This window comes from Hemicordylus capensis, chromosome 2, assembly GCF_027244095.1.
Source record: "Hemicordylus capensis ecotype Gifberg chromosome 2, rHemCap1.1.pri, whole genome shotgun sequence".
Classification (NCBI taxonomy): Eukaryota; Metazoa; Chordata; class Lepidosauria; order Squamata; family Cordylidae; genus Hemicordylus; species Hemicordylus capensis.
This window is the reverse complement of record NC_069658.1, coordinates 219,338,713-219,361,037: the sequence shown is the minus strand read 5'-3', so window position 1 is coordinate 219,361,037 and position 22,325 is coordinate 219,338,713. Positions and strand designations below refer to the sequence as shown.

Genomic DNA, 22,325 nt, shown 5'->3' with positions numbered 1-22,325 from the left:
GTTCCAAGTTCCCTCCCTGGCTTCTCCAAGATAGGGCTGGGTTCAGACACTTTCAAATGCAAGTGCATATAGGAAGTGGACCTTTGTACGTGCATTCAGCATAACATGTGAATAACTGTATGTGAGTACAGATGTGCACCTTACACACTGATTGTACAAGTGTCGAACATGTGAAAGGGGCTTTTGTACCCTTGATACTAATGTCCCATACATCTCTGAGTTTGCCTGTCTTCCTATTTTCCTTGAATCACTGTAAAGGCATGGGGGAAGAAATGTCAGAGAGCAGAACATTTGAAGCCTTATCCTCTCTCACATTATGTTCAATACTTGCACAATGAGTGTACAGTGTACACAAGCACAGATCTATACACAGGCACAGTTATGCACATTATGTTGAACACAGCTACGACAGTATATTTCTTACCTGTATCCTGCATTTCTGGGAGCCTGTACCCAGGTTTAAAATGAACACAGGTAAAGTCATTTGCACCAACGTGTGTACAGGCAACTGAATGCAAGTACAACATAATGTCTGAATAGGACTTTAAAATGCCCTGGAGGCTTTACAGAAAGGGCTTCTACCCCGAATCTCCTTCGGAAGAGAGTGTGTGCGGTCACACTCCAGCCAAACTTACCCAGGAGTCCCTTCGAGATCCTTGGACCCACTCCACACACAAATCGGGCTTTGTCTTGCAAATTCTAGCTTATCTTGAGGTAATTCTGGGTTTTTAAAATGCTGATTTTAAGCTACTTTTTCGGAAAGCAAATAGGAAGAGGCACTGGCATAGAAGCGTTAGGGATACTCTCTTTAGAAATGCAGATGTAGCTCTTTAGTAATCTAAGGAAAACACAGAGGCATGCCATGTGAATTTGCATCAAAACAAAACCCGAGAGCAGAGGAGTGGGGCTGCTTCCCTCAATGCCGGGAGTGTGATTCGAAGTGGCTCAACATTTACCCCACAGCATGAAGCCATGTGCGAATAACTCCCTGGGGACCTTTTCACCTGTCAGAGAGCTTCCCTCTAGGAAGGAAGCTCTTTCCCCCTGCTTGAGGGTGTCTTAGGGGCCTTCATGACCTCCGCAGCCATTCAGCCAATCGCCAGCTCCGACCTAGTTGCGTTACCCAGCAACCAACTCACCACGTCTCCAGCAAGGGGCAAAGGCCACCATGCCTGGCAGCCCCAAGGACATGTCCCCATTTGCCCTCGTGCAAAGCCCTCTGCAGTCCACACAGGGGTGCCAGTGAGTTGGGCATGCCAAGTTGGCAACAAACGGGCTTGTACGCTATGCTCCAGAATTGGATTACAAAGGCACGCCAACTAAGCGACTGACCGGCACAACAGCTGCCTGTGAAATATCAGTTACCATAAAGACTTATCAGGATCTAAGAATATGGGCGGGTGTGCGAACCTCACAACTCAACGGCTGCAATGAAGCCACAACACCACAGCCTTTGTTCTGCACCACAGGAAGAAATTGGTCTGGCGGGCCTTTTTCAGCACTTCGGCTTTTTAAAAAACATTGCTGAGGACAAGATAACCCAGTCGAAGTCGGGGTTATCACAAGCGATAACCTTGTGGGAGGAATTGGCAGGCCAGTGCTGGGACGGGGCTTGATCCGGCCTCCACGGGTGCCCTTTGGCAAATTTCAGCCGCCCTCCTCCCACCTCTCCTATAAAGTGGGGACCACAGTGCTGAGCGGGGAGGGTGCCTGCCGGCTGTTGAAAGGCTGATAGGCAGCCCCAGAGAGAGGCCGAACAGCAAATCAGGGAGAGAGCCTGGTTCAAATCTCGCCCTTTCATGAGGTCACTTGGAGCATGTAGGAAACCCACTACCCTCTCAGCCCTGCAACCTGGGGGTAGCAACAGCCCTATGGGGCCATAGCTTGGCACACAGAAGACTCCAAGTTCAATCCTTGGCAGCATCTCCAGGTAGAGAACTCCAGGGAAAGATTCCTGTCTGGCACCTGGGAGGGATACTGCCAGTCTGTGTAGGCAATACTGAGCTAGATACTGAACCGCCCTGAGCCATTTCGGAAGGGCGGTATAAAAATCGAATAGATAGATAGATAGATAGACCAAGGGTCTGACTCAATATTAGGTGGCTTCTTATGCTCCTGTGTTATATGGGTGGGGAGCTGGTCTTGTGGTAGCAAGCATGAATTATCCCCTTTGCTAATCAGGCCCTGCCCTGATTTTCATCTGACTGGGAGAGTACATGTGTGAGCACTGTGTAGGATATTCCCCTTAGGGGATGGAGCTGCTCTGAGAAGAGCATCTGCGTGCTTGCATGCAGAAGGTTCCGTGTTCCTTCCTGGCATCTCCAGACAGAGCTGAGAAAAATGCATGCCTGAAATCTTGGAGAAGCCTCTGCCAGTCTGGGTAGACAATACTGAGCTAGATGGAGCAATGGTCTGACTCAGTATTTGGCAGCTTCCTCTGCCCTTTGCAGGGCTGTTCTGTGAAGAAGCGGCGTCAGGAATGTGAATACTCTAAATGCTTCTGGTTTTAAGTGGTCGACTGGGAGTGGAAACCCCATCTCGGAACTGCCTCTCCCGATTATGGCTGGCTGATTCAGAATAACCCTGATCCCGTCCGCGGCCGCCCACGGGAAGAGAGACTGACACAACCTTTTCCTCTGACTCTTCACACTTGAGCTTCCAGGATGTGAAAATAGTCACCCTTTTGAACTGTGTGTGCTCGACAAGTAGGTGAGTGCCAAAGGGGGCTGTCTGCTTACTGCTCCTGCCATGGGGAAGGGGGCAAGAATCTTGCAGGCTGAACTGACAGTCTTGTGATCCTTGGGCTCCTGAGGCACACCCCGTTTTATTTCACACCCACAATCTCTCTCTATCTCTGCCTTCCATCCTTCCCGACACCCGCCCCGTCTCTCAGGCCCATACACACACATGCATGCCTCTTCTGCGTCTCCCTTCCTTCTCTGCAAATCTTCTTGATTCATTCTATGCACTTCCCTCTCACATTTCTTTCTTCTCCCTCTCTCTCCCTCTTCTCTTCCCCCCCCCCAGCAAAGCCGTTCCCAATAGGAGAAAAAGGAGTTGAGTGTGTTGGCCGGGGTGCGGGGGACAGGGTGGAAGTTGGATTTATATTTCCCTGGAAGGACTTAAAAGACTGGTCCCTGAGTATGGCTTAATTTGGACGGTCCCCCCCCCCCCGCAATTTGGAAGGCACTGAAAAACATAACAGGGCGAGAAAGAAAGCTCATGCCTCTGAGCATATACAGAGTGAATGAGGAAGGACAGCTGCCTCCCACAGGCACACACTTGTTGGAGTAAGACGAAGGGTTCCCAGGCACAGGGAGATTACTTACTCCTAGCTCTTAGTATGTGACTGAAGAAGACCAGCCCCCTATTTCCAGAACCATGGGGGTGGGCTTGGTTTGGGTTGCTAAGTAGGGAGGGAGTGATACTCAACACGTGCACTGAGGCACACATTCCTTTCTTTTGGCTCTGCCTCTCCCTGGATTGAATGCAGGCTCTCATCATCCCACAGTGCCTCCTGCACTTGGGGCTGCTCTGGTAGTCTAGCTCAGCAGTTTCTTTTCCAAAAGAGAGTTTCTGTAGCATTGCAAGCCTTCCCAATCACTCTTTCTCAACAGCAAGACTTTCTCCTACTTCCAGCTTTTTTGGGTTGTGACTTCCCGATGCTACGGACAAGAAACTTTGTATATGCTCAGAAACAATCCTCTTTGTTGTTCTTATTGTTTAAAAATTCCAGAATAGACAGAGAACAGGTTCTGCTGGGGACTATACCCTTGGCTAATTTGAAAGGCCCTGGTTGAGGCTTCTCAGCGAGTGGAGGAAAACACTCTGTATATGCTCAAAGACCTTCTGCTGCCATTGTTATATTCCAGGCAAGAGGAATAAGACTGAGATCTGAATTTCTAGCTGAAGCAAGAGTGCACTTGTGGTTATTAATTGGAACGGAAAAGGCCCTTCAGGCACACTCAGAGCCAGTGTGGTGTTATTTCAAGTGTTTCAAGGCACTTGGGATTCAATTAGGAACATAGTAGGAAGGTGCCTTCTACTAAGTTGGTCCCTTGATCCATAGAGCTCAGCATTGTCTATTCTGACTGGCAGCAGCTCTCCAAGGTTTCAGGGAAGGTCCTTCCAAGCCCCGCCTGGAGATGCTGCCAGGGATGGGACCTTCTGCATGCAAAGCAGATACTCTGCCACTGAACTATGAGCCCTTCTGCCGCTGAGTCCAATGGCAGACCATGGTCCACCCATGGTTAGTCAGTGGCTTGTGTAAGAGCTATTAGACAGTGGAACATTCTGCCTCATGAAGTGGTGGGAGCTTTTTCTGGAGCTTTGCAAACAGTGGCTGGCTTGCTATCTTTCAGGGATGTAGCAGTTTCCTGCTTTGAGTAGGAGGTTGGGCTAGAAGACCTCTGAGGACCCTTCCCACTCTAATATTCTCTGATTCTATGAAATGCACTCTGAATATGCTCAGGATTCTTATTTGGCATGGCTGCCCCTTAGCACAGGAATCAGGCTGCCAGATGGAAAAGAGGACTGGTCTTCTCCTGTGCTTCTAAAAGAGATGCACACAAGAGGACATTTTAGCAGATGCAGCTTGCCATATGAACAGCCCTGCTGGATCAGGCCCAAGGAGGCCCATCTAGTCCAGCATCCTGTTTCACATAGTGGCCCACCAGATGACACTGGAAGCCACAGGCAGGAGTTGAGTGCATGCCCTCCCTCCTGCTGTTATTCCCCTGCAACTGGTACTCAGAGGCATCCTGCCTTTGAGGCTGGAGGTGCCCTGTAGCCCTCTGACTAGTAGCCAATGATAGACCTCTCCTCCATGAAGTTATCCAAGCCCCTCTTAAAGCCATCCAAGTTGTTGGCTGTCACCCCATCTTGTGCAAAGAATTCCACAAGCTGATTATGCGTTGTGTGAAAAAGTACCTCTGTTTGTTGGTCCTAGATTTCCTGGCAATCAATTTCATGGGATGACCCCTGGTTCTAGTGTTATGGGAGAGGGAGAAGAATTTCTTTCTATCCACTTTCTCCACACCATGTATGATATTATAGACCTCTATCATGTCTCCCCGCAGTTGCCTTTTTTCTAAACTAAAAAGCCCCAGGTGTTGTAGCCTTGCCTCATAAGGAAGGTGCTCCAGGCCCCTGATCATCTTGGTTGCCCTCTTCTGCACCTTTTCCAGTTCTACAGTGTCCTTTTTTAGATGTGGTGACCAGAATTGTATGCAGTACTCCAGTTGTGGCTGCACCATATTTTTGTATAAGGGCATTCTAATATTAGCCGTTTTATTTTCAATTCCCTTCCTAATGATCCCTAGCATGGAACTGGCCTTTTCCAGAGCTGCCGCACATTGAGCCAACACTTTCAACAAGCTGTCCACGACGACCCCAAGATCCCTCTCCTGGTCAGTCACTGACAGTTCAGATCCCATCAGCAGGAGAAAAGAAAGGTTGTCATGCAGCTGCTGAAATTAGTTAGTTAGTTAGTGACATTAATATCCTGCTCTCCCTTCAAGGATCCCAGAGTGGTGTATATGCGAAAGGCCTTGCTGCTGCCAGTCAGAATCGACAATACTGCTTCTCCACACAGAAGCCAGCAGCTTCTCCACACAGGGGTGGGAGAGATCCCTGTCTGAAACTTTGGAGAGCTGCTGCCAGTCAGTGTGGGCAATATTGAGCTAGATAGACACAGCTTCTTATTCCTAATTTAGTCTCAGGTTCCTTGAAACATCTGGAATAACAACACACAGCCTCTGAGCCTGTCTGAAGTGCCTTTTCCATTTCAACTAATAATAAGTGTGCTTTTGTTTCAGCTAAAAACTTGGATCCCACTTTTTATTCCTTTTTCCTGGGATGTAACCATGATGACTGTGGTCGCCAGGAGTCAACACCGACTCGATGGCACAAGCTTTCTTTCTTTTAACCATGATAACAGAGGGCTTCTGAGCACATGCAAAATGTCTTTCCCATCCTGCTGAGAAGCTAAGTCTATGACCAAGATTATCCTCACAATAATTCGTCGTAAACCACCCAGAGCAATCTGGTGGGGCAGTACAAAGGTAATTAATAACCCTGTGAGGCAGTTTAGGCTGAGAGATAAGTGAATGGCTCAGCCTTCCCCAGTGAAGTTCATCATGGCTAAACAGGGATTTGACCTTCGCAGGGCTGCACAACTTTGGCCCTTCAGCTGTTGCTGGACTACAACTCCCATCATCCCTGGCTCCAGGCCACCGTGGCTGGGGGTGATTGGAGTTGTAATTCAACAACAGCTGGAAGGTCGAAGTTGCCTACCCCTGCTCTACCCACTGCACCACGCTGCCTCTTCTGTGCCACTCACTAAAAGGTACAGGAGTTAGGTTCCTCTTTTCCACGTGGCAGCCCCACGCAGGGGAATTTCTGGAGCGGAGCCGGTCCTAAAGCAGTGCTTGCTTCTCGGCCTTGGGGCCCCAGATGTTGCTAGACTACAACTCCCATCATCCCCACCTCTGGACATTGAGGCTGAGGATGAAGGGAGTTGCAGTCCAACCACATCTGAGGGTCCGTCGAGAACCCCTGCCCTAAAGGGATGAGTGGAGCTAGCACTCTGCATGCGCTCAGAGGCACGCGTCCCATCAGCGGCGCTGGGGACCGAGGCCTGGCTTCGGGGATGCGGCGCCCGGTCCGGAATCCCTTCGCTCCTCCCCAGTCTCTCTCTCCCCGCCTCCTCCGGGCTCCTCCTCGCCGGGGCCGCCCGCCCCCTCTCTCCCTCCTCCCGGACGGCAGCGCAGCCGAGCCCGGAGCCGAGAGCAGAACAGCTGCCAGGAGGAGCTGGAGCAGCCGCGGCAAGAGCAGGTCAGGATTCCGGACGGGAAGGTGGAGCGGGGCGCGCAAAGGGTACGGGGGCGTGGAGAAGACCCCCTTCCCCGGCAACACACACCCCATAGGCGCCGGGCCGGGCGGGGGACTTGATGCCAAAAGGCAGCGCCGAGGGGTCGGCTTGGGCGGGCACTTCGGCTGGCACAGCGCCCCCTCCCGCCGCAGGGAAGACCCCGCCGCCGCTGCCGTTTGCGGGGCGGGGGTGCGTGGCAGTGCCCGGGGGCGTCGCGAGCGGGCTCGCACAGGGGCGTCGGCGGCGGGACTTTTTCCGGGGCGCGGGGCAAAGTGTGCGCGTGCAGGGGATGAGCTCAAGCAGCAGCGTGGCAAGATTGGCGCCGTCCGGGGAGCGGCGGAGAAGCTGCCCCAGCAGTGCACCGCCGGATGCCCAGGGGAGGGAGGCTGGCAGGCTGGCTGGCTGGCGTCGCCGCGATGCGCGCAAAACGGCGCCGCCGGGGGCAGGCGGGCTTGGTGCCGGGAGGGGCGGTGGGAGGAAGCGCCCTTCGGTCTGCGGAGGACTCGCGACGCTGGCCTGGACATGCCGAGGGGAATCCGCAGGGAGGCTGGCGTGCCTAGTAGGCACCAGGTGGTGATGGCAGCCACAGAGTCGCGCTCTCTGGGGGGGGGGGACGGCGGGCGGGGGGGGGGAGTCGGCTGCGGCCGCAGAATTGTGGCACTGCCCCCAGGGATGAGTCAGGACACGGGATGGTTGGTCATCAGGGGAAAGAAAGCGCAAGCGTGTCGTGGGGCTGAGATCCAGGCCTTAGTTTCTGGGTGTCCCCTTGGCGGTGCCAAGTAAGCGGGTGGGGGGCATTGTTGCAGCTAAACGGAAGAGGGGCACAGCTTGTGGCACACTGCTAGGGGGATGAGCTGGGCCTGGCACGGGTTGTCTCTGTCATGGGCCAGTCTGAGCTGAGCATGAGAGGCCAGTCGAGATGGGGATAGGAAAATGCAGGGGCGCCTAGAGAGCATCCAGCTTGGTGCAGCTCAGGAGCAAGGCGGCTGTTCTCCAGGGAGGTGCGGTGGCAGTGCCAGGCCAACTGGGAATGGGACTTGGGGGGGGTGGTGGCAAGTGGAGCAAGAAAGCAGGGCTTTGCCCTGGAAACAACACAAAACAGTTGTGTGTGTGTGTGTCTTGAGTCATCTTTGGATGAGGTGGATTCAGAGATGAGCTGTATGGAGAGGTGGAGAAGCTGCCTGTGGGGTGGGCAGAAGGTATCCCCACCACCTGGGGGAACAGGAGCTCTTGTTGTATGTGTGGGAGGAAGGATGGGGTGGAAAGTGGCTCCAACGGAGGCCTGGCAGACAGGAACCATGAGGTTTTAGAGAGGGAAGGGACCTTGGAGGTCTTCTAGTCCACCCCACTGCTTCATGCAGGCATCTGCTGCAGCATCCCTGACAGATGGCTGCCCAGGCTCAGTTCGAGCGACTCTTTGACAGTGGAACAGTTAGGCAGTCCTCCTAATGCCCAGCCTGAATCTGCCTCCTTCTCATTCTAACCCCCTAGTTCCCGTCCTCAGGAGCAGAGGACTAGAGAACAAACCCGCTCCTCGTCCTATGGGACAGTCCTTCTGATCTCTGAAGACAACTATGTGATCTCCCCAGAGTCTTCTCTTTTCCAGGCTCTTTAGCTCCTTCAGTTGCTCCTCACAGGGTTTCGATTCCAGACTCCTCACCATCTTTCTTGCCCTGCTCTGAACCCAGTGTATCAACGTGCCTCTTAAAATGCTGTGGCCCAGAACTGGACACCGTATTCCAAGTGACAGCGTGGAATAAGATCAAATGATTACTTCCTCTGCCCTTAAACAATGCTCCTGATAATGTTTTTTTAATGATTGAATTCACCTTTTTAGCAGCTTCACTGCACTGCTGGCTCAGGTTCAACTTGTGTTCCACTAAGTCCCTTTTCTGTGTACTGCCGCCAAACCAAGTTTCCAGATGATGAGTGGAAAAGGCTTGCAGACTGTTATCCTAGGCACACTTACCTGGGAGTAAGCCCCATTGAACGCAGTAGGACCTACATCTGAGTAAAGCTGCATGAGGATGAACTGGAGGATTTCGTTCATGGTTGCTCCACCAGTGTGGATGGTCAGCACCACCAGTGTGGATGGTCTTCATCAGCAATCTATATTATTACTATTATTTAGTTTCATATTCAGTCAGCCCCTGCAAACTGAGCAAAGGGACACTTTTTAAAAGTGGTGATTCTCTTTATTGAGCAGGGGGAGAGCAACTGGCCCTATCCATCCCCAGCACAGCGTCCCTCCAGCAGTTGTTGCTGGTGTCTAGCTTATCTATCTATCTGTCTATCTATCTATCATATTTTTACAACTTACGTCTCTGGGCGGTTTACAAGAAGATTAAAAAGTAAAACATTAATTAAAAACAAAAAAAAATTAAAAGCAAGAAATGTAAAACACAATTTAAAAATTTTAAAACAATATTCTAAAAACAACATTAAAACAATTTTTAAAAGTATCAGTTAAAAGCCTGGGTGAAGAAATGCGTCTTTAAGGACTTTTCAAAAGATGTCAGAGATGGGGAGGCTCTTATTGCACTAGGGAGTGCATTCCAAAGCCTCGGGGCAGCAACGGAGAAGGCCCGTCCCTGAGTAGCCACCAGACGAGCAAATGCAGACGGCAAATGCAGACGGCAAATGCAGACGGATCTCTCCTGATGATCTCAACGAGCGGTGGGGTTCATAACGAAGAAGACGTTCTCTTAAATATCCAGGGCCCAAGCTATTTAAGGCTTTATAGGTTATAATTAATACCTTGTATTTTGCCCAGAAACATATTGGCAGCTAGTGTAACTCCTTCAATACAGGAGTAATATGGTCTCTCCTAGATGACCCAGAGACCAGCCTGGCTGCCGCATTCTGGACCAACTAGTTTCCGGACTACGTACAAGGGCAGCCCCACATAGAGCGCATTGCAGTAATCCAGTCTGGAGTTTGCCAGCAGATGTACCACTGTTTTGAGGCATAAAACCATAAGGTTTTTTTAAGCTTATGTTTCTTTTTTAGATTGTGAGCTGTTTGCAGACAGGGAGCCATCTTATTTATTTATTTATATCTATGTAAACTGCTTTGGGAACCTTTGTTGAAAAGGTTATATATAAATATCCATCGTCATATTCGTATTCCATAGAGCTTCCTATTCCAATCCATAGCCCCCCCCCATTTTATCCTCACAACAACCCTGTGAGGTAGGTTAGACAAAGAGAAAGTGACTGATGAAGTAAGCAGGGATTTGAACCCAGGTCTTTCTAGTCCTCATCTGATACAAAAAACCGCTATACTGTGCTGCCTCAAAGACAGGTTTCTGCCCCAAGGAGCTTACAGTGCAAAATTTGACATTGAGAGGAATGAGGTAGGGAGGAGAGGCAAGGAACAATAGAGAGACTGGGAAAAGCAACAAGTAGAGTGTGTGTGCATGAAGGTGCACCAAGGCAGTTTATCATTTTCAGGCTTTAATAAATTTACTTTTAAGGGTCAAGTTACAGGAGTCACAGAAAAGGTGGGCACCGATGAGGAATTTGAAAAGGGTAGTGGGAGACAGTTTCATGGGATTTGGGTTCAAACTGAATTCTCCCCTAAAACTAAAGGAATCATAGGATCACTAGGAAGGGGATTGAAAATAAAAATGCTAATATTATAATTCCCTTATACAATTCAGTGGTGCAGCCACATTTGGAGTACTGCATGCATTCTGGTCACCGTATCTCAAGAAGGACATCATAGACCTGGAGAAGGTGCAGAAGAGGGCAAACAAGATGATCAGGGGCCTGGAGCACCTTCCTTATGAGGCAAGGCTACAGCATCTGGGGCCTTTTAGTTTGGAAAAGAGGTGTCTTTGGGGAGACATGATAGAGGTGTATACAATTATGCATGGAGTAGAGAGAGTGGACAGAGAGAATTTTTTCTCCCTCTCCCACAGTGCTAGAACCAGGGGTCATCCCATGAAACGGAAGGCCAGAAGATTTGATTGATTGATTGATTAAGTGCCGTCAAGTCGGTGTCGACTCTTAGCAACCACATAGATAGATTCTCTCCAGGATGATCTGTCTTCAACTTGGCCTTTAAGCTCTCTCAGTGGTGCATTCATTGCTGTTGTAATCAAGTCCATCCACCTTGCTGCTGGTCGTCCTCTTCTCTTTCCTTCAACTTGTCCCAGCATTATGGACTTCTCAAGGGAGCTGGATCTTCGCATAATGTGTCAGAAGTATGCTAGTTTGAGCCTGGTCATTTGAAAATTCTGGATTGATTTGTTCTATGATCCATTTGTTTGTTTTCCTTGCTGTCCATTTTATCCTCAAAAGTCTTCTCCAGCTCCAAAGTTCAAAAACGTCAATGCTTTTTCTATCTTGCTTCTTCGAAGTCCAGCTTTCTCATCCATAGAGTGTCACGGGAAAAACCATGGTCCAAACGATTCTAAATGATTCTAGGACCTACAAAAGGACATTCTCGGCATTTTCTCCTACTCCATTCTGTGTTCTGGGTGCGTAGTTAGAGTTACGTCGGCCACAATGGCAGTAACAGTGCGGGCGGGGTGGTAATTTGAGGGTTAGAATATCGGTGAGCGCACCCTTGGATATGAAAAAGGGTGATTGGTTAATCGCTCCTTTGTGGCCTGTGCGGCACGGGGAAAATGATTGCCATGAAACCTGCTTCAGGACTTCTCCAACCTTTGGGCTGCGCGGTCCGGGGTGGACGAATGCCTAGAAGTATCCAGATCCTCTCTTGTAGAAGGGGGGGTTGAGTGGGGCGTACCTGCCCATTCCTGAGCCAGGGTGTGTCGCCCAGTAGGGTGATAGGTAAGACTTCAGAGTTCTGACCTGCTTCTATTGGCCCGCACTGTTCTCTAAGGGTGATTAACCACCTGGTGTTCCAGTCTGCCATGCCTGTGTAATAGTTAATAAAGTTGTGGCCCTTTTCATCCATATTAAGTCTGCGTGTCTTCTTGAGCTGGGGTTTGGGGACAATGTTTAATTCTTGTTTTAAAATGTTTTTAAATTGTTAATTGCTGTGTAATTGTTTTTAATTTGTTTTAGCTTTTCATTGTTTTACAAGTTTGTTTTAATTGTAAACCGCCCTGAGCCATTTTTGGAAGGGCGGTATATAAATCAAATAAATAAATAAATAAATAAATAAATAAAAGGAAGTACTTTTTCACACAGTGCATAATCTATGGAATTCTCTGCCACAGGATGTGGTGATGACCACTGACTTGGGTGGCTTTAAAAAGGGCTTAGACAAATTCATGGAGATCTATCAATGCCTACTAGCCTGGTGGCTATAGGCCACCTCCAGCCTCAGTAGCAGGATGCCTCTAGATACCGGTTGCAGGGGAGCAACAGCAGGAGAGACGGCTTGCCCTTATCTCTTGCTTGTGGGCTTCCCAGCGGCCTCTGGTAAGCCACTGTGGGAAACAGGATGCTGGACTAGATGGGCCTTCTTAGGCCTGATCCAGCAGAGCTGTTCTTATGTTCTTAACTTTGTTTTACTATGGTCTGTGTTCTGCCATTTACTTGTATATAGATGTGGGATCATTATGTAACCTCTTCTAATTAGTGTGTGTGTGTGTGGTGCGATAATCTTACCCTGTTTATTGGTATAATAATCTTTAAAGCAGAAGTTCTCAAACTTGCCTCCCCAAACATTGTTGGACTACAACTCCCATCACCCCCCTTCAGCCATTACAGCTAGGCATCGTAGTCCAGCAACATCTGTGGACATGAGGTTGGCAACACCTGCTTTTCGCCAATCTGCCTGTCTGAATTATTAGCTGCCTTTCATCAGCAGACCCATTGCATTAATTAAAGAGTTTGCGATATATTATGCAGTATTGCTAGAGCATCCTCCAAACTGCCAGAACTGGTGAATGCCAGCAAGGCTACCCTTCTCCCTGAAGATTTGCTAGCGTGTTCTTAGGACAGGAAACAGAGGATAGGAATAAATGGAAATTTTCACAATAGAGGGAAGAAAGAAGTGTGGTCCCCCTGGGATCGGTACTGGGACTGGTGCTTTTTAATAAATCATAAATGATCTAGAAGTAGGGGTAAGCAGCAAAGTGGCCAAATTTGTAGATGATACCAAACTCTTTCGGGTAGTGAATTCCAAAACAGATCCAAAAGGATCTCCCCAAACTGGGTGAGTGGGCGACAAAATGGCAAATGTGGTTCAATGTAAGCAAGTGTAAAGTGATGTATATTGAGGCGAAATCCCCCCCCCAACTTCTCATATGCCGTGATGGGGTCTGAGCTATGACGGACCAGGAGAGAGATCTTGGGGTCGGGGTGGACAGTTCGTTGAAAGTGTCGACTCAATGCGTGGCAGTGGTGAGAAAGGCAAATCCCATGCTAGGGATCATTGGGAAGGGGATTGAAAATAAAAATGCTAGTATTATAATGCCCATCTATGGTGCAACCATATTTGGAGTACTGCGTACAGTTCTGGTCACCGCATCTTAAGTCAGATATTGTAGAACTGGTGAAGGTGCAGAAGAGGACAACCAAGATGATCATGCGCCCGGAGCACCATCCTTATGAGGCAAGGCTACAGCATCTGGGAAAAGAGCTGTCTATGGCGAGACATGATAGAGGTGTATAAAATTATGCATGGAGTAGAGATTGTGGACAGAGAGAAATTTTTCTCCGTCTCCCACAGCGCTAGAACCAGGGGTCATCCCATGAAAATGAAGGCCAGGAAATTTAGGACCAACAAAAGGAAGTACTTTTTCACACAGCGCGTAATTAATCTGTGGAAATCTCTGCCATGGGATGTGGTGATGGCCACTAGCTTGGATGGCTTAAAGGGGGCTTAGACAGATTCATGGTGGACAGGTCTGTCAATGGCTACTAGTCTGGTGGATATAGGCCACCTCCAGCCTCAAAGGCAGGATGTCTCTGAGTACCAGTTGCAGGGGAGCAACAGCAGGATGGAGGGCATGCCCATACCTCTTGCCTGTGGGCTTCCCAGAGTCATCTTGTGGGCCACTGTGTGAAACAGGATGCTGGAATAGATAGGCCTTGGTTATGATCCAGCAGGGCTGTTCTTATGTTAACCCTTTTGCTTTTTATCAATTGATTTAGTTATTTGGTGGGTTGCCATGATTTTTTTCCCCTGGCTGGGCTCCTGTGCACTGGCAGCTGTGTATGAAAGGACAGAAATTGGGCCATGAAAGGTTCCTCATCTTTCCATCTATCTTCTATATTCTCTTAAACGTACCCCTTGCTAAACCCATGCGTGGCAGCTCTCGCAAGAGTTCAGAGAGCTGCTGGATAGCAATAAGGAAGGGCGGGGCAAAGAAAATGGCAGCAGGCAACTGGCGGACCTAGGAGTTAATGATGGCGGCTGGCCAATAGCCGGGAAAACGCCGACGGCACTGGCAGGTGGGCGGAGAAGGCAGGGGCGGCTGGGAAGCAGCCAGCTGGGAACTGGAAAACCCAGTTGGTTGGGCAGGGGGGAGACGAAGTGGGGCAACTCGCCTGCCAGCTAGGAAGCGCCAGGGGGCGGGGTGGGGGCTCGAGAAGCAGGCAGGCTCGAGAAGCATGCCCTGCGCCCAGCCCAGCTAGTTTCTGATTAAAGTTGCTGCTAAGAGAGCCAGTGTGGTGTAGTGGTTAGAGTGTTGGACTAGGACCGGGGAGACCCGAGTTCAAATCCCCATTCAGCCATGATACTAGCTGGGTGACTCGGGGCCAGTCACTTCCCTCTCAGCCTAACCTGCTTCACAGGGTTGTTGTGAGGAGACACTTAAGTATGTAGTACACCGCTCTGGGCTCTGTGGAAAGGAAGAGCGGGATATAAAATGTTATATATGGACCTTTGCAGAACAGGGCGGTCTTACCAGTAAAAATTATAGATGGTCTCCCTCCTGCCTGCAGTAGTCAGAAGGGTGTATCAGTATGAAGTAGGGAGAGTGAGATTTTTCTCCCCCTCTCACAACACTAGAGCTAGGGGTCATCCCTTGAAACTGAAGGCCGGGAAATTTAGGGCCAACAGAAGGAAGTTCTTTTCCACACAGCGTGTCATTCATCTATGAAATTCTTTGCCACGGGATGTGGTGATGGCGACGAGCTCGGATGGCTCTAGAAGCGTCTTAGACAAATTCACGGAGGGCAGGTCTGTCGATGGCTATCAGTCTGGTGGCTATGGGCCAGCTCCAGAGGCACAAGATGCCTCTATGCTAGCTGCAGGGGAGCAACAGCAGGAGAGAGGACAGGCCCTCCCCTGTTGCCTGTGGGCTTCTTGGAGGCATCTGGTGGGCCACTGTGGAAAACAGGATGCTGGACTGGATAAGGCTGGGCTCTGATCCAGCAGGGATGTTCTCATGTTCTTAGGAGGCTGTACCGCTGCAATCTGTTCAGGACCGTAGCACTCATTCCCACCTGAGGCAGGGGTAAATCTGGAAAGAACTCTGGTGATAAATTTGCCTGAGAATTTAAGAGAACATGGTGGTGGGGCCTAGTGGTCGGAGCGCTTTGTGGGCGCTCCCTCCCAGAGTAGAATGCAGCCTCCAAAACTTGTTTGCATTCTTGGTGTTACACCTTTTCCCTCCTGCTGTGGAGATCACAAACTGGCATGCAGAGACGCGGGATCTGTGCCATCTTTCAGAGCACAGTGATGTTGGAGACACACAGGGCGCATTTCCTTCCCAGGGTGTTCTCCGCTTTCCTTGCCCTCTGATGAAGGGGGGGGGGCATTCCGCAACGGCGAATTTCTGTCCTGTGTCGATAAACAATCCGGGACTGTTGACAACATTGCCAGCTGCCCCCTGAGCTGTGCCAAACAACGCAAACGGTCACAGATGTTTCCTTCCTCACTTGCAGTGGGGGGGGCCCCTTAAAATTCAGCCAGCGCTGAGGTCCTGAATGGTTGAGAACCCTTGGGAAGCATGACAAAAGCCAGAGAGTGCCTCTGAGTATAGCTGGGCTATTCCCCACCCCACTATCAGTAGAGAAGTGAGTTTTCCAGAAAATTTTGAATTGAAAATATTTCCGGAAATTTCCCCCATGCAAATGTCCCCTTCACTTGCATAATGTTTGCACTCGGCATGTATATGCACTCTGCATGTGCTCAGAGGCTGTGGCCAGCCAGTGAGCCATAAGATGCATGCACTCTGCATGTGCTCAGAGGCTATCTTCTTTCATTACTAGCTGTGGGCACTCATTGTGGTGTAAAATGCATATGCAAGTCACCCAGGGCATTTAATTTAGACAAGCGGCATAAAAAATGTAATAAATACATTAAATAAAATATGCCCAGAGGTTCTCTCATTACTGGCTGTAGCCACTCAGCCAGCAATAAAACTCTACTACCACTACAATATTGATATACTGCTTGTCAACCAAAGTTCTCAAAGCGGTTTGCATAGAAAAATAAATAATACATCAAGAAGATGGCCCCCTGTCCCCAAAGGGCTCACAGTCTAAAAAGAAACATAAGGCAGATACCAGCAACAGCCACTGGAGGGATGCTGTGCTGGGGTTGGATAGGGCCAGTTGCTCTCCCCCTGCTAAATATAAAGAGAATCTCCACTTTGAAAGATGCCTCTTTGCACAGTTAGCAGGGGTTAACACATGCATTCTACTGATTTTCAGAGGCTGCAACCACTCATTGAGATGGAATGTGTGTGTGCTCTGCACATGCTCATTGTTCAAAACAAGTTCTAGGGTGTTGCAAAATATTAGCATTATCTCACCCCTCAAATTTCCCTGATGCCATAAGTGGATTGTGATCCGATTTGACATGTTATTTGACCTATTTATCTAGTAAAAACAAACCTCAGTTTTCCCTCCTGGTGTCTCAAAAATTTCAAATAGAAATGTTAGAAATGGAAAAATTACCATGGAAAAAATAAAGTATGGGGAAACCCTCCACCCCACATCTCTGTATCCTTGGGGATAAAATTGTCGACCAAAACCCATCTGACCACCACATACTTCTCTAGACACAGAGATAAATACACACTGAATAAAATGAGCTGTTATAGAGAGGAAGTTTATCGATCCAGGGTTGAGTGGCAGAGACAGGGAGTGCATCGTGGTGGTGGAGCCAGGGCTTCTTTGAATCTTCCTAGATGCAGAAATCAAGAGATTAGTGAGCAGTGGCAAGGCAACACCCTGGAACCTGTTTTGAATAATGGGGCAAATGATGGAGCATGTGCAGAGTGTACGCACCTTCAGGCTCACTGAGTTGTCACAGCCTCTGAGCATATGCGGAGTGCATGTGTTTTATGGCTGGCTGAGCAGCCACAGCCAACAGTGAGAGCACCTCTGGGCATATTTTATTTAATGTATTTATTACGTTTTTATGCCACCCGTCTAAACTAATCAGCCAGCGTGGTGTAGTGGTTAGAGTGCTGGACTAGGACTGGTAAGACCCGAGTTCAAACCCCCATTCAGCCATGATACTTGCTGGGTGACTCTGGGCCAATCACTTCTCTCTCAGCCTAACCTACTTCACAGGGTTGTCGTGAGGAGAAACTCAAGTATGTAGTACAGCGCTCTTTGCTCCTTGGAGGAAGAGCGGGATATAAAATATCATCATCATCGCCCCAGGTGACTTACATATGCAGAGTGCATGTATCTTATGGCTCACTGGGTGGTCGCAGCCTCTGAGCATATGCAGAGTGCATCTATTTCTGACTGTGCTGAGTGGCCATGGAGGTAATGAAAGAATAGACAGCCTCTGAGCATATGCAGAGTGCATGCATTTTATGCCCTGCAAAGTGGCCAGAGTCTCTGAGCTATATGCTCTGAACGTATGCAAAGTCTGTGGCTCACTGAGTGGCCACAGCCTCTGAGCATACACAGAGTACATGTATTTCATGCCTAGCTGAGTGGCCAGTAATGAGAGCACATCTGGGTGTATGCAGAGTACATGCATCTTACACCTCACTGAGTGGCCATAGCCAATAATGGAAGAGGAGGCACCCTCTGAGCATATGCAGAGTGCGTGCATTCCACACTTCATGGAGTGGCCGCAGCCAGCCCTTCCACCTTTAGGGGCTGAAGCCTTCCATGAGTGGCAGGTTTGGCAATGGCCCCTCTGTTTTTAGCAACCAGTCGCAGAAAGCAGAAAATAGCGATGAAATAGAGAGCCTTCCTCAAAACAAAAGGGCAACTTGGCCACACAACTTGTTCAGCAAGCAAAAGAGCGCTGGATAATCTGATATTTAAACAATGGTGAAAATGTAGAAAGGATTCCGAGTGCACTGGCAGCAACCTGGTCCAGAACCAGCCAGAGGAGTTTCGGCGGAGGGAGGGGAGGTTGCCCCCCCCCTCCCCAAGCAGGAAATCAATGGCCCATCTCCGTATTTACAGTGCTATATCCTTGTTAGCCGACTGGAGGGCAAGAAAAACAGAAGCAACAGCAGGACGCCAAGGCTTCTTTTGCTATTCTGTTTTCCCCATGCTGAATGAATGGATGGATGCAGTTTATTTCGGTCCATGGCCAGTAATCTTTTCCCCATGCTTTGGGAGGAATTGGAAAGCGGGAAGGGCTTTTAACAAAAAATAATTTGTTGTATCAAGAAGCCCATTTCCCACAAATCAGGGAGTGGAACTATGAGCAATGGAGGAGGCTGGGGTCTTCAGTATTTTTAAACTCTCTGGTGAGAAAGATAGAAAGCTGCCTTCTACTGAGTCCGGCCACTGGTCCATCTAGCTCACCATTGTCTACACTGACTGGCAGCAGCCCTCCAAGGTTTCAGGCAGGAGTCTTTCCCACCTCTACTTGGAGATGCTAACAGGGATTGAACTTCCTGCTTATAAACTTCCTGCTTATAAAGCAGATGCTCTCTGCCACTGAGCTATGGATGCTCCTGGTGAATACATGAAGTTGCTTTTTAAATATTTTATTTTATTTTATTTTATTTTATTTTATTTTATGTATTCATTAAACTTATATACCGCCCAAACTTTCATCTCTGGGCAGTTAACATAAAACAATTAAAACACATATAAAATTAAAAACAAATCAACAGTTTAAAATCAACCATAAAATTAAAACAGACCATTTTAAAAAGCTGAGAAAGCTTGGGCGAAAAGATGGGTTTCAGGCGTTTTTTAAAAAATTGCCAGAGATGGGGAGGATCGTATCTCAGCAGGGAGCGCATTCCACAATCAGAGTCGGTCCATCTAGTTCAGTATTGTCTACCCTGACTGGCAGCAGCTTTCCAGGGTTTCCGGCAGGAGTTTCTCCCAGCCCTGCCTGAGAGTGTTTCCAGGGATTGAACCTGGGACCTTCTGCTTGTCAAACAGATGCTCTGCCACTGAGCTATGGCCTCATCCGCGAGGTTCGGATGCTAACCTTACAAAGTGGCTTGAAAACTGGTTTTGACATTTGGATCTCCTCCCATTTGATGGGAGGAGAGCTGGTCTTGTGTTAGCAAGCATAGATTCTCCTCTTTGCTAAGCAGGGTCCTCCCTGGTTTGCATTTGAATGGGAGACATGTATGAGCACTGTAAGAAATTCCCCTTGGGGCTGGGGCTGCTCTGGGAAGAGCCCCTGCCTGCTTGCATGGAGAAGGTTCCAAGTTCCCTCCCTGGCGGCATCTCCAAGACAGGCCTGAGAGACTCCTGCCTGCAACCTTGCAGAAACTGCTGCCAGTCTGTGTAGGCAATACTGAGCTAGATGGACCAATGATCTGACTCAGTATATGGTACCTTCCTATGTTCCTAACCAGTTTAGATCCATTTCATACAGAATGAGTTCAAACCGTTTTGCTTACCGTGGACTTCTAAAAAGACGAATCCAGTATAGTAAACTATTTTGCTCCAACCCCACCCCCCCAAAACATACTACCTTTAAAATGGTTTGTTTTTGAAACTTTAATAGGGTTTGTAAAAAAAACAAAGTAAGTACATAAAAAACAGGGACATGAAATGTGAATCATGAAATTGCAAGGTGAACCATGTAGCCCAGTATCCATTTTCAGGCAGTGACCCACTACTGCTGCAGTGCAAAGCCCTAAAGCAGGGCAAGGAAGCAACCGCCCTCCCCTGCAGCTGGTAGACTGCCTCTGGACAGGGAGGTTCCATCAGGACTAGCAGCAATTGACAGACCTATCCTTTGCACCTTTATCCAAAGTAGTGGCTCTGTCTTGTGAGGGCAAATTCTGTATATTTCTTTATTTGTTATATTTAAAGTGCCATATTTACTCAAATAGAAAATGGCTCTGAATTTAAGACGACCTCCTTAAAAACTAGAAGTTAAATACAGGCTCTACCTGTATTTATCTGAAAAGAAGAGGACCTGGAATTTAAAAAGGCCTTCCAATTTCTAACAATTTCAAAGCATTTGGGGAAAAATTTAGTCTTTGAATCCAGTAAATATGGTATCAATATCCCTCCCCTCTAGGGCAATGCTGCTCGAGCAACTTACAACAATAGCAAAACAATGAAATAGAAAAACCAGTAAAAACAGTATAAACTTTAATAGAAAATCATCTAAAACAGGCCCCAAACTGAATTTAAGTTGAAAGATACAATCTGTAGTTTAAGACGTTGAGAAGCCTTTCTAAACAGATGAATTGTAAGATCTTTTTTAAAAACAGTCTGCATTTTCATGATGTGTTGTGTGAGTAAGGAACGCAGGCTGTCTGGGGAAGCACGTAACCAGAGCATGTGCAGAGTTCCCAGATAAAGGGCAGAGTGAGATCTGTTTGCCGCAGATAGGCCGTGGGCTTTCCTGTTTGTGACAGCCTCGTTCCACAACCATGGCCAACAGCTGACGTAGCTACTCAGCGTCCAATCTCCCACGTTGCCTGGCCCAAGCTGAGGGATTAGGTTCCTGTGTTGCGTTTGGCAGAGGTTAGACTTCCCCATTGGCAGCAGCACAAAGTTCAAGCCAAGGTTCACCTGCCTTCGACTGTGGAACTTGTTCTCTGTGCCAGTTCTCTGCTCAGCAGGAAACCCTTCTGCCTGCCTTATTTATTTATTTATTTATTTATTCGATTTATATACCGCCCTTCCAATTTATTTATTTATTCAATTTATATACCGCCCTTCCAAAATGGCTCAGGGTGGTTTACAACAGAATAAAAACAAGTAAAACCAGTTAACAATTAAAATCAAAACTATAAAAACAGAATAAAACCAATTAAACATTCAAACAGCTAAAAACCCTGGAGAACCAGGGCAAGCATTAAAACAATTAAAACAAATTAAAAACCCTGAAAGGCCAGGCCAAACAGATGGGTTTTAAGGGCTCTCTTGAAGGACAGTAAGGAATTAAGATTGCGTATTTCTGCCGGGAGGGCATTCCACAGCCTGGGAGCAGCTACAGAGAAGACCCACCTCTGAGTCGCCACCAAACGAACCGGTGGTAACTGGAGACGGACCTCCTCAGATGACCTTAACGTGCAGCGGGGATCATGTAAAAGAAGGCGCTCTCTGAGATACAGGTGAAACTCAAAAAATTAGAATATCGTGCAAAAGTTCATTAATTTCAGTAATGCAAATTAAAAGGTGAAACTGATATATGAGATAGACGCATTACATGCAAAGCGAGATAAGTCAAGCCTTAATTTGTTATAATTGTGATGATCATGGCGTACAGCTCATGAGAACCCCAAATCCACAATCCCAGAAAATTAGATTACATGAAACCAATAAAACAAGGATTGTAAATAGAACAATATCGGACCTCTGAAAAGTATAAGCATGCATATGTATTCAGTACTTGGTTTGGGCCCCTTTTGCAGCAATTACTGCCTCAATGCGGTGTGGCATGGATGCTATCAGCCTGTGGCACTGCTGAGGTGTTATGGAAGACCAGGATGCTTCAATAGCGGCCTTCAGCTCTTCTGCATTGTTTGGTCTCATGTCTCTCATCCTTCTCTTGGCAATGCCCCATAGATTCTCTATGGGGTTCAGGTCAGGCGAGTTTGCTGGCCAATCAAGCACAGTAATCCCATGGTCATTGAACCAGGTTTTGGTACTTTTGGCAGTGTGGGCAGGTGCCAAGTCCTGCTGGAAAATGAAGTCAGCATCCCCATACAGCTCGTCTGCGGAAGGAAGCATGAAGTGCTCCAAAATCTCCTGATAGACGGCTGCGTTGACCCTGGACTTAATGAAGCACAGTGGACCAACACCAGCAGATGACATGGCTCCCCAAGTCAACACAGACTGTGGAAACTTCACACTGGACTTCAAGCATCTTGCATTGTGTGCCTCTCCATTCTTCCTCCAGACACTGGGTCCTTGGTTTCCAAATGAGATGCAAAAGTTGCTCTCATCAGAAAAGAGGACTTTGGACCACTGAGCAACAGACCAGTTCTTTTTTTCTTGAGCCCAGGTAAGACGCTTCTGACGTTGTTTGTTGTTCAGGAGCGGCTTGACAAGAGGAATACGACATTTGAAGCCCATGTCCAGGATCCGTCTGTGTGTGGTGGCTCTTGATGCACTAACTCCAGCCTCAGTCCACTCCTTGTGAAAGTCCCCAACACTTTTGAATGGCCTTTTCC

General features: G+C 48.3%; 1 protein-coding gene across 2 annotated transcripts in view; it reads left to right on the top strand.

Moving 5' to 3' along the window:
• The first annotated feature begins 6,714 nt into the window (after positions 1-6,714).
• LOC128346476 (ceramide synthase 4-like) overlaps positions 6,715-22,325 on the top strand; it is a 115,338-nt gene continuing 99,727 nt past the window's right edge. For both annotated transcript variants that reach the window (XM_053299855.1, XM_053299853.1), the window contains exon 1: positions 6,715-6,834. The gene's annotated coding sequence lies outside the window, so the exon portion shown is untranslated. The remainder of the gene's footprint in view (positions 6,835-22,325) is intronic.